The following is a 12,313-nucleotide window of genomic DNA, read 5'->3' on the forward strand; positions in this document are numbered from 1 at the left end:
AAATAGCTACATATGGTACATAGACAATACTAGTAGGGGGCCACACATGTAGGTAACACATATGATCAAGGAAATTAATTTTTCTCATACTTTAGGACTCCAATATACTCCCTCCCCTTTCTTTTAAAATGAATGTCATTTTCCCCCCAATTAACAAAACATTCATCTTCTCTCTCCTCCAATTTCTACCTCTTCCATTAAAAAAGAAGAAAAATGAAATCCTTGTAACAAGTTTTGACACAAGCCATGTAAGAATGTCTCATTTTTCTTTAGTCCATTACTTCTCTCTTAAGGGATGGGCAGCATTGGTCATTACACTGATTATAGTTGTTTAAGTCTTTCAAAGTTGTCTTTACAGTATTCTATAAACTGTTCTCTTGGTTTTACTTACTTTGCATCAGTTTGTACAAGAATTCCTAAGTTTCTCTTTCATCATCTCTTATGGCACACTAATATTCCATGGCATTCATATATCATAAATTGCTCTATCATTCTCCAATTGATGGAGCTTCTTAGCTCCATTAATGGTACAATAATCTTTCTCTTTCCCTGCAGCCTTTCCAACATTCATCATTTATTTTTTGGGCAACTTTGCCCATCCAGTGGGTATAAGGTAGAATCCAAGAGTTGTTTTGATGTGCAATTATCTATTAATGGTTTGGAGAAGTTTATATGGTTTTGATTTTCTTGTTTTGATAATAGGTGGCTCATATCCTTTGATCATTTACCTGTTGGGAATAGTTCTTATTTTTTATAAATTTGAGTCAGTTCCTTATATATTTCATATTCTTTTTATATTTTGGAAATGAGACTTTTAATAGGGAAATTTACTGCAAAAATTTTCACACCAGTAAACTGTTTTCTTTGTATGCACTGGTTTTGTTTGTATAAAACCTTTTTAATATATGTAATTAAAATTATCCCTTTTTTTCCTTTCATGGTCCTCCATATCTCTTATTTAGTCACAAATTCTTCCTTTATCAATGTGTAATTTCTTCCTTGGCTCCTCTAATTTGCTTATGAAGTTACCTCTTATGTCTTAGTCATGCATTAGGCCATAAAAATGTCAAACAAATTCAGAAAAGTAGAAATGTTAGCCACATCACTTAATGACCACAATGCAATAAAATTATATTCAATAAAGAGCTACTGAAGAAAGGATTTAAAATTGTGTTCAGTTGTTTTCAGTTGTGTTTGATGCTTTGTGACCCCATTTGGGGTTTTCTTGGCAAAGATATTGGAGTTGTTTACCATCCCTTCTCCAGATCATGTTACAGATTGGAGACAGTAATAACAGCTAGCATTTGTATCGCTCTTTAAGGTTTGCCATATACTTAGTATTATGAGGAGGTCTAACTCAAGCATGTGAAGACTTTCTTGGGCAGAATCAGGGGATGAGAATGCCTTATAACAAGAGTTATGTGAAAGTAGCTATTCCCTTAGAAGATACAATTGCTTTCTATTTTCCATGTTACTCCACTCTTGAAATGAGGTCATATTTTCATGACATATTGAAGAAGAGTAGAAAGGATTATTTCTTGGATGTACCCCTGCATAAATTCTAATCCAGTGACAGTCTTATAGATTTCAGAAGACCCTAAGAAAGACCCAACCTCCAGGGGTGAAGGTTTGACCTGAGTGAAGTGCAATAACCTTTGTATTTGTGGATAAGATAAAATTAAACAAACAAATAGATCAATAATATAAATAACATATAAGCTCAGAGTCAAGATAAAGGCTGGCAAGTATAGGACCATCATGAGGGGGGCACAAGAAAAGCTCCTGACACTATGCCTTCAAAACTATTAAATTGTACATACCAAATGTGGAAATATATTTAGAAGAATTGCATATGTTTAACCTATATTGGATTGCTTGCTGTCTAGGAGAGGGGGGAAGTGGAAAGAGAAGGAGAAAAATATGGAACACAGAGTTTTGCAGGAGTGAATATTGAAGACTATTTTTGCATGTATTTTGAAAAATAAAAAGCTATCATAAATAAAAAATTGTACATATCCTTTCACTCAGTATACTAGGTCTATACTCCTAAAAAAGAAAAAAAAAAAAAAAAGAGAAAAAGGACCCATATGTCCAAAACTATTTTGTGGTAACTCTTTTTTTGTTGTTGTTGTTGTGGCAAAGAACTGGAAACTGAGAGGATAGCCATGCATTAGGGAATGACTGAATAAGTTATGAGTGTGGTGAAATAGTATTGTGATATAAGAAATGACAAAAGGGGTGATTTAAGAAAATCCTGGGAAGATTTATATGAACTGATACAGAATGAAATGAGTGGGACAAGGAGAACAATGTATACAATAATGTTAATTTTGTAAAAAAAAAAAAATTATCAACTTTCAAACACTTAGCAATTCTAATCAACTCAATGAATGACCAATCACAATTCCAAAGGACTCATGCTGAAACATGCTATCTACTTCCAGATAAAGAAGTAATAGACTCAGCATAAAGACTGAAGCATATTTTCTTCTATTTATTTCTTTTTCTTGCCTTTTTTTTTTTTAGAGTGGGGAGGGATAAGGGTAACATGGAAATTTGTTTCATATGACTATACATATTTATAATGGATCTATTTTTCTTCCTTTCTCAATAGGTGGGAAAGGAAAAAAAACAATTAGAACAGAAAATAAAATAACTTTTTTTCAAAAAAAAATTTCTCTCTGATACTGTATCATATATATCCGAAAAGAGTCGGAAATAACAATATGGAGGCCTAACAAGCATTATTTAATGCTAAAAACCATTTCCTAGTGGATCTCATCAAAAGATATGAATGAACAGTTCTCAAAAAAATTCACACAGTCATGTGAAATATTTCTTCATATCACTAATAAAAAGAAAAATGAAAATTTAAAAAAGAAAAATGTTTCTAACAACTTATACAAAACATATACTTAGGGACCTGGAATATAAACAGATCATAGATTATTTCCCTTTCCCAGATTCTCTCCATCCAGGAGGATGTGAAAGGAAGAAAGGGTAAAAAACACTCCCTGTTCCAGTTCCTCCTTCCCATTCTGGATTAGCAGAACCAGAGAAATCCTTCTTCTCCTTTTATCTTGTTTTTCCCTTCCTTCTTTGTTTCATTGTCACCTATGGTATGAACAAAGTGAACCATACTGTGAAACAACAGCCAAAATAAAGAAGGAGAAATGAGGCAACCCCTTGTTTGATTGCTATTGCTATTGTTCAGACTTGCCACACAGCTAATCAATGGCTATGGCCAGATTTGAACTGAGGAAGATGAGTTTTCCTGACTCCAGGCTATTCACTATATCACCTAGCTATAGTGAATATCTAACAGTAGTGGGCTGGGGGCTGTTCTGTCCAAAGACATGACTAATACTGGCAAGTGTAAGAGTACCATGATGGAGGGCAGAAGGAAAAACATTGCCCTATTGATTTTTCTATGTAAAGGCATGTATATTAAATTGCATCAGCTCCTCATCTATAAAATGAGTCAAAGAAGAAAATGGCAAATCATTCCAATATTTTTGCCAAGAAAATCCCAAATGGAGTCAGAAATGACTGAAAAATAACTGAACAGCAACAAAATATATGTTTAAGGACAGAATATTCTGTATCCTACAGTATGTAGAGTTAATATTTATATAAGTGAAATTGTTTGCATTACAATGAAAGCTAAGATGGCTCAGCAGAAGCTTCAGGAAACAGTCATGTCAGTGCATTGTTGGTGGAGTTGTGAATTGGTCCTGCCATTCTGGAATGCATTTAGGAATAATGTCCACTTGGGTGTTTCAAAAGGTTGAGAGACAGCAAACTATAACAATTGAGAAGTTGGAGTCCAGCCCAATGTGTTCCAGCCACTAATGAGAGAGATAAACCTGTTAGTCTAACAGGAAAAAGGTAGGCAGAGAAAACCAAATTGCCAGTTTCAAAAATAAGAAAGGAAAACTTGCCATTTATTGAGCATTCACTTTGTACCTAGTTACATGGTGTTAAACGGTAGAGTTACAAATAAAAGTATGTAAATATCATGTACATCGTAGGCATCCCTCCCAGAATCAGGCCTATTCCACTATCTTTCCAAGGTACCAAAATCATGTGGATTTTTTTTTTTCTCCAGCCAGGGACTTGAGCCCTCACAGGCTATGTTCTCCTTAAAGTTAGGAAGCCAGCCATTAAAAACATCTACTTCTACTTAATGACTTAATATCAGATTCATTTTTACAAAGGAATATTTATTTTAAAGACAGAATCATAGAAGCCATATAAATATTTCCTCTAACACTATATCACTTTATCATCTCTGAGGAGTGTGGAGGAACTCAAATAGGAGATTGGGCTCAACTTAGCTCAGTTTTTACGTAGCATTGGACCCATCAAGTCTAGCTCTGCTGGATGAGTCCTCTGGATAGGGAATCTTCAAAGTCTTTCCAAAGATCATTCCTTGTTACTTGAGGGCATTAATGCTCCTGTTGGTCATTTTTTATAGAACCACAATATTCTGTAATATTTATATGCTATAACTTATTCAGCCATTCTCCACCTGATGGGCATCCATTCAGTTTCCAGTTTCTTGCCACTACAAAAAGAGCTGTCACAAAATTTTTGCACATACAGGTCCCTTTTCTACCTTTAAGATCTCTTTGGGATATAAGCCTACTAAAAACATTGCTAAATCAAAGGGTATGTATGCACAGTTAGGAGGCCTTTCTTGGTCCACATCAACCCCCACAAATCCCTTTCCTGTGAAATTACCTCTTCTCTGCTCTTTGTATAGTAGATGCATGTGCCATTGTTTGTATATTTACTCCATCATTGGAATGTGAACTCCATGTGTGTAGGGACAATTTTTGTTTGTCTTTGTATAATATTAATACTTTGGCTCTTGTGTCTGAGGACCAGATCTCTTACATTTTAATGTAATAGATCTAATATTCAATGTTGTTCCCTCTTCTATTTTTCCCCTTTTCCAGGAGGGCTTGGGGGATCTCTCTTTTATAGCACTGACTAGAGTTCTACTGCTTTAGGGGTCCAATGATGAATATTCCAGTGCCATTTAACCACATAACAGTAGACAAATTTTTACACTTCAAAATATAGCAAGAACAAAGAACAATTTCTCCCCACTTGGGGGCACAATACACACCCTATAACAGCATAGCTTCTGAAGAGAGGAAAATTACTATTCAAAATTTAGCTTATTTCCTATATAGTGTTAGTCCCACCAACAAGCTCAGAGATAGCAATGCAAACTTCTTCAGAACTTTTAATTGGGTCTTTGTTTCTCAGAGCTTTGCTGCTGAACTGACTACATCTGGCTTGAATTCCTGAACTTCTGGATTCTCATGGTTAGAAGACTCTATTCTTTACTCTTATAATGGAAAAAGCACAAACAAAAAAGGCCAAACCATAGATTTAGGTCAGGGGTCCATCTGTCTTGAAGTGGAGAGTAGAGGGAGGTGATCCCTTAGATCCCACTTTGCCTCATGATATAAAGAAATCCTCCTGGCAATTAGATGCACAGTGGTTAGAGCATCAACCCTGAACTCAAGAGGACCTGAGTTCAAATCTGATCTCAGACACTTAACACTTCCTAGCTGTGTAAACCTAGGCAAGTCACTTAACCTCAATTGCTTCAACAACAACAACAAAGGAAAGAATCTTTCACTCTCAGATGCAAATGCAGCCCTGATGCTGCTCAAACAGGCAGTTTTAAAGATGCAGCCAGCCAGTAGAAAAATCTGCTGCCTGCTGCATGGTAAATCAACATAAAATGTCCATATATGCACTGGCCCTTTAGTCTCCTGGAAGCAGGTGCCTTGGAATTTTCAATGTGGGTGATGACAGCTTAGGTGATTTAGGCATGTCCCAAATGTCCATCACATTTATATGTCTGGTTCTTAGTATGGTCCTTAGCACATAAGTGTTTAATTAATGTTTATCACCCTTATGTCTTCCAGATTCAGCTTTTGATAACTAACCCATTTCCATTGGGCATCACAAGAAACCACAACATAAATGCAATGGATGTTAGGGAGCAATGTACTCAGTCTTGAGAGTCTTTGCAGTGTGGCAACGACACATAAACCATATGTTATTTCTCTGGATTTCAGTTGTGAGGCAGATCTAGTGGGTATAACTTTGTAGACAAATTTTATGGTTTGTAACATTATTACACCATCTCACTTTTATAAAGTACTTCACAAAAGGTTTGCTAACTACAATATTCAAGTTAGAATTTTATTATACCATTATACTAATGAAGACAGAATTTGAGGATTTGCAGGGTCCTTAGAGGACATGTAGTCCAACTTATACTCGAGGGGAATCCTCACAATAACGTATCTGACAAATAATTGTCTAGTTTCTGCTTGAAGCCCTCAAAGGATGGGTAGATTTCTATTTCTCAAGGAAATTTATTCTACTTTTAGATAGTTCATTGTTAGAAAGTCAAATTGTCAAGTCAACTAATGTCAAATTTAACTTGACTTCAAGTCTAAATTACTTTCCCTTTTATTTCCTTCATTTAGTGGCAAATATTCCACAAAAAATACTCCAAGCAAATATACTGGAGAGAGGAAAAGGTTTGTGACATTATGGCAACTCACTTTTATAAAATAATTTGCAAAGACTTTTCTACCACCATGCTATGAAAGACAGTACGTACTCAAAGTACTGTATTCAAAGGAGATTTATTAAAGGATATTCCTTAGAGATGACTGGAGATGGCAATGGAATGCTGGGGATTTCTGAATTTACATTTAAATTCAGGTAAAGATGTGGCAGTTTCCCAGATTGGGGAATGTGTAAACTTCCAAAATGGTTTCCCAGACTTCCTCTTTCATTATAGGAAAAGCCACATTTGTGAAGTGTTAGAAATGGTAACAACTTTTTGGGAATCCAGGATGGTGGTAGATGGGGAAATACCTTCACTTTCAGCCTGTTGCTTTGGGATCTTTGAACACACTGATTGAAAAGAATAAGAAAAAAATTTTTTTTCAGATTTATTTAGTAACAAGGTAGGATGTAGAAGATTTTATTTATGATGCCAAATACAGTTGGCCAGTTGGAAATTGATCTGTGAATTTATTATTTGATAAATTGGAGAGACATTCGTATTTGATTTTATGGGTGAAAGCAAAACAGAAAAGACAAAAACACTTTTGTGATATGTCAATTATCTGGCAAGTGCCATAGAGAATAGTCAGGTTGTTTTCTCAAGTGAGGAATGAAAGTTTTCAGGAGGTGTTGATATTTTTTCTTTTAGCATTCAAAATACTAACTTAGATTTCATAGGGAAAGGGAAGAAATTTCCAATACACAAAAATCCTAACAAAAAAGATTCTTAGAAAATTATTTTTTTAAATTAGTCCTTTTTAATATTTTATTTTTTCCCAGTAACATGTAAAAGCAAATTTTAACATTTAAAAAAAATTTTGAGTTCCAAATTCCCTCTCTTCCTTCCCCTTTCCTGAGATGGCACGCAATTTGCTATAGATTATACATGTGCATGAAATAATAAATGTACAAGAAGTGGTAATATAAAATAAATTTGGAAGAATGTAATTGTAAAAGATATTATATAAAACAGTATAAAAGAGATTCTATTTGTAACATAGAACAACCATGTCAGAGGCACTCATCACAACTAACAGAGATTTTGCTATTTTATTACATGTATAACATACAGATTCAAGGAAATACAATGTAGAGTCACAAATAAGTGAACAATTTGCTTTGGGGGAAAACATGATTTTTTTATTGTAACTTTTTATTGACAGTACATATGCATGGGTAATTTCTTTTACATTATCCCTTGCACTCACTTCTGTTCCGACTTTTCCCTTCCCTCCCTCCACTACCTCCCCTAAATGGCAGACACTCTTATATATGTTAAATATATTATAGTATATCCTAGATACAATATATGTGTGCAGAACCATACAATTCTCTTGTTGCACAGGAAGAATTGGATTCAGAAGGTAAAAATAACCTGGGAAGAAAAACAAGAATGCAAACAGTTCACACTCATTTCCCAGTGTTCCTTTTCTGTGTGTAGCTGATTCTGTCCATCATTGATCAACTGGAACTGAATTAGATCTTCTCTTTGTGGAAGATATCCACTTCCATCAGAATACATCCTCATACAGTATTGTGTCAAAGTGTATGATGATCTCATGGTTCTGTTCATTTCACTCAGCATCAGTTCATGGAAGTCTCTCCAAGCCTCTCTGTATTCATCCTGCTGGTCATTTCTTACAGAACAATAATATTCTATAACTTTCATATACCACAATTTACCCAACCATTCTCCAATTGATGGGTATCCAATCATTTTCCAGGGAAAATATGATTTTTAAAGTTCCAGGTGAGTGGAGGCAGGATCTACAAAGTAAAGGGAGGAATCAGGGAGGGATCAAGAAGGAGCCAGGTAGATCCATTTAGCTGCCCAAGTCCTAGACCTGTCTAAAGATATGCCAATCAAGAAAGCTAGCTTCCCAACAAACTGGGAAAACATTTTTATAGTTAAAGGCTCTGATAAAGGCCTCATTTCCAAAATATATAGAGAATTGACTCTAATTTATAAGAAATCAAACCATTCTCCAATTGATAAATGGTCAAAGGATATGAACAGATAATTTTCAGATGATGAAATTTGAAACTATTTCCACTCATATGAAAGAGTGTTCCAAATCACTATGGATCAGAGAAATGCAAATTAAGACAACTCTGAGATATCACTACACACCTGTCATATTGGCTAAGATGACAGGAAAAAATAATGATGAATGTTGGAGGGGATGTGGGAAAACTGGGACACTGATGCATTGTTGGTGGAATTGTGAACGAATCCAACCATTCTGGAGAGCAATCTGGAATTATTCCCCAAAAGTTATCAAACTGTGCATACCCTTTGATCCAGCAGTGTTACTACTGGGCTTATATCCCAAAGAGATACTAAAGAAAGGAAAAGGACCTGTATGTGCAAAAATATTTGTGGCAACCCTTTTTGTAGTGACTAGAACCTGGAAAATGATTGGATGCCCATCAATTGGAGAACGGTTGGGTAAATTGTGGTATATGAATGTTATGGAATATTATTGTTCCATAAGAAATGACCAGCAGGATGAATACAAAGAGGCTTGGAAAGACTTACATGAACTGATGCTGAGTGAAATGAGCAGAACCAGGAGATCATTATACACTTCAACACAATACTGTATGAGGATGTATTCTAATGGAAGTGGGTATCTTCGACAAAGAGAAGATCTAATTCAGTTCCAATTGATCAGTGATGGACAAAATCAGCTACACCCAGAAAAGGAACACTGAGAAATGCGTGTTAAACTCATTTTTGCATTTTTTTTTCTTCCCAGGTTATTTTTACCTTCTGAATCCAATTCTTCCTGTACAACAAGAGAACGGTTCAGTTCTGTGCACATATATTGTATCTAGAATATACTATAACATATTTAACATGTATAAGATGGCCTGCCATTTAGAGGAAAGGGTGGAGGGAGGGAAGGGAAAAGTCAGAACAGAAGTGAGTGCAAGGGATAATGTTGTAAAAAATTACCCATGCATATGTATTGTCAATGAAAAGTTATAATAAAAAAAATACTCAAAAAAAAATGATACCTTTATCTGAAACACTGGCTGCAAAATTTTTCCCCCAGCTTTCTACTTCCCTCCTAATTTTGATTGTGTTGAATTTTGTTTGAGAAGAAACTTTAATGTAATCAAAATTGTCCATTTTGCATTTCATAATGATCCATACTCTATTTCTTAGCCAGTACCATATGGATTTGATGACTACTGCTTTATAATAGTTTTAGGTCTGATACTTCTAAGCCACTGTCCTTTGTATTTCTTTTTCATTAATTCCCTTGATATTCTTGACCTTTTATTCTTCTAGATGAATTTTGTTATTGTTTTTATTAAAGTAATTTTTAGGAGTTTGATTGGTATGTCACTGAACAAGTAGACCATGTAGGTAGAATTGTCATTTTTATTATATTAGCTTGGCCTATCCATGAGCAATTGACATTTTTTTCAATTGATTAGATCTGACATTATTTGTATGAAAAGTGTTTTGTAATTGTGTTCATGTAGTTCCTGGGTTTGTTTTGGCAGGTAAACACCAAAATATTTTATTTTGTCTAGAGTTATTTTAAATAGAATTTCTCTTTCTATTTCTTGCTGCTGGGCTTAGTAACATATAGACAGGGTAATGATTTTCTAGGTTTATTTTATATTCTGCAACTTTCCTAAACCTACTAATTGTTTTAAGTAGATTTTTGGATGATTGTCTAGGATTCTCTAAGTATACCATCATATCATCTGCAAAAAATGATGCTTTTTATATCTGTATTGCCTCTTCTAATTTATTTAATTTCTTTTCTTATTGCTAGAGCCAACATTTCTAGTACAATACTGAATAATAGTGGTGACATTGAGCATCCTTGTTTCATCCCTGATCTTATTGAAAATGCTTCTTACTTATCCCCATTACAAATAATGCTTGTTGATAGTTTTAAATAGATGCTGCTTATCATTTTAAGGAAAACTCCTTTTATCCCTATGTGCTCTAAAGTTTTTAATAGGAATGGGTGTTATATTTTGTCAAGATTTTTCTGCATCTATTGAGATTATCATTTCTGTTTTGTTATTGATATTGATATTGATATTGATTATGACAATAGTTTTCTTTATATTGAACCAGCCCTGTATTCCTGATATAAATCCCACTTGATCATAATGTATTATTTTGCTGATAAGTTGTTATAATATCTTTGATAATATTTTATTTAAAATTTTTGCATCAATATTCATTAGAGAGATTGGTCTGTAATTTTCTTTCTCTGTTTTGACTCTTCCTGATTTAGACATCAGCACCATATTTATGTCATAGAAGGAATTCAGCAGCACTCCTTCTTTGCCTGTTTTTCCAAATAATTTACATTGTATTTTAATTATTTGTTCTTTAAAAGTTTGGTAGAATTCACTTGTAAATCCATCTGCCTTGGATATTTTTTCTTAGGGAGTTCATTGATGGCTTGTTCTATTTCTTTTTCTAAAATGGGGTTATTTGAGTAACTTATTTTCTCCTCTGTTAATCTGGAAAATTTATGGTTTTATAAATATTCACATCCATTTCACTTAGATCATCAAATTGGTTGGCATACAGTTGGGCAGAATAACTCCTAATTATTGCTTTAATTTCTTCATCATTGATGGCAAGTATACCTTTTAATTTTTGATATTTGCAATTTTATTTTTTCTTTTCTTTTTCTAATCAAATTAACCAAGGGTTAATCTTTTTTTTTCATAAAACCAACTCTTAGTTTTATTAATTATTTCAATAGTTTTTTTTTTTTACTTTCAATTTTATTAATCTTTCCTTTGATTTCCAGAATTTCTAATTTGGCATTTAATTGGGGGTTTTTGATTTGAACTTTTTCTAGCTTTTTTGGCTGCATGCTCAATTCATTGAGTACCTCTTTCTGTTTTTTATTCATGTAACTATTTAGAGATATAAGATTTCCCCTAAGTACTCCTTGACTCCAACCTGTAAATTTTGGTATGTGGTCTCATTATTGTCATTCTTGTGGATGAAATTATTGTTTCAGTTATTTATTGTTTGCCCCACTCACTTTTTAGAATTACATTATTTAATTTCCAATTGGTTTCTAATCTACCTTTTCTTGACCCATTATTGAATGTATTTTTTATTGCATGGTGATCTGAAAGGGAATCATTTATTATTTCTGCCTTTCTGCATTTGATTGTGAGGTTTTTAATGCCCTAATACATGGTCAATTTTTGTGTAGATGCCATGTACTGCTGAGAAAAAGGTATATTCCTTTCTATCTCTATTCAATTTTCTCCAGAGACTTATTATATCAAAATTTTCTAAGGTTCTATTCATCTTTGTCTCTTTCTTGTTTGCTTTGTGATTAGATGTATCTAATTCTGAGAGTTGGAAATTGAGGTCTCCCACTAGAATAGTTTTGTTGTCCATTTCTTCCTGTAACTTGTTTAACTTCTCTAAGAATTTGGATGCTGTACCACTTGATACATACACATTTAATATCGATACCATTTCTTTGTCTATGCAGTTTCCTTCCTTATTTCTTTTAATTATAACTATTTTTGCTTTTGCTTTATCTGATAAGTCTCATAGGGTTATTAGCTTCCATTTGCTTGATTCTAGTTTTTAATGTGTGATTTTTTCGGTTAACTTTTGTATCTCTTCTTCCATTTGTTTAATTTTACTTTTCAAAGTGTTATTTTCTTCAATGAATTTTTTTTTGCATTTGGTCAA

Source organism: Sarcophilus harrisii, chromosome 3 (assembly GCF_902635505.1).
Source record: "Sarcophilus harrisii chromosome 3, mSarHar1.11, whole genome shotgun sequence".
Lineage (NCBI taxonomy): Eukaryota > Metazoa > Chordata > Mammalia > Dasyuromorphia > Dasyuridae > Sarcophilus > Sarcophilus harrisii.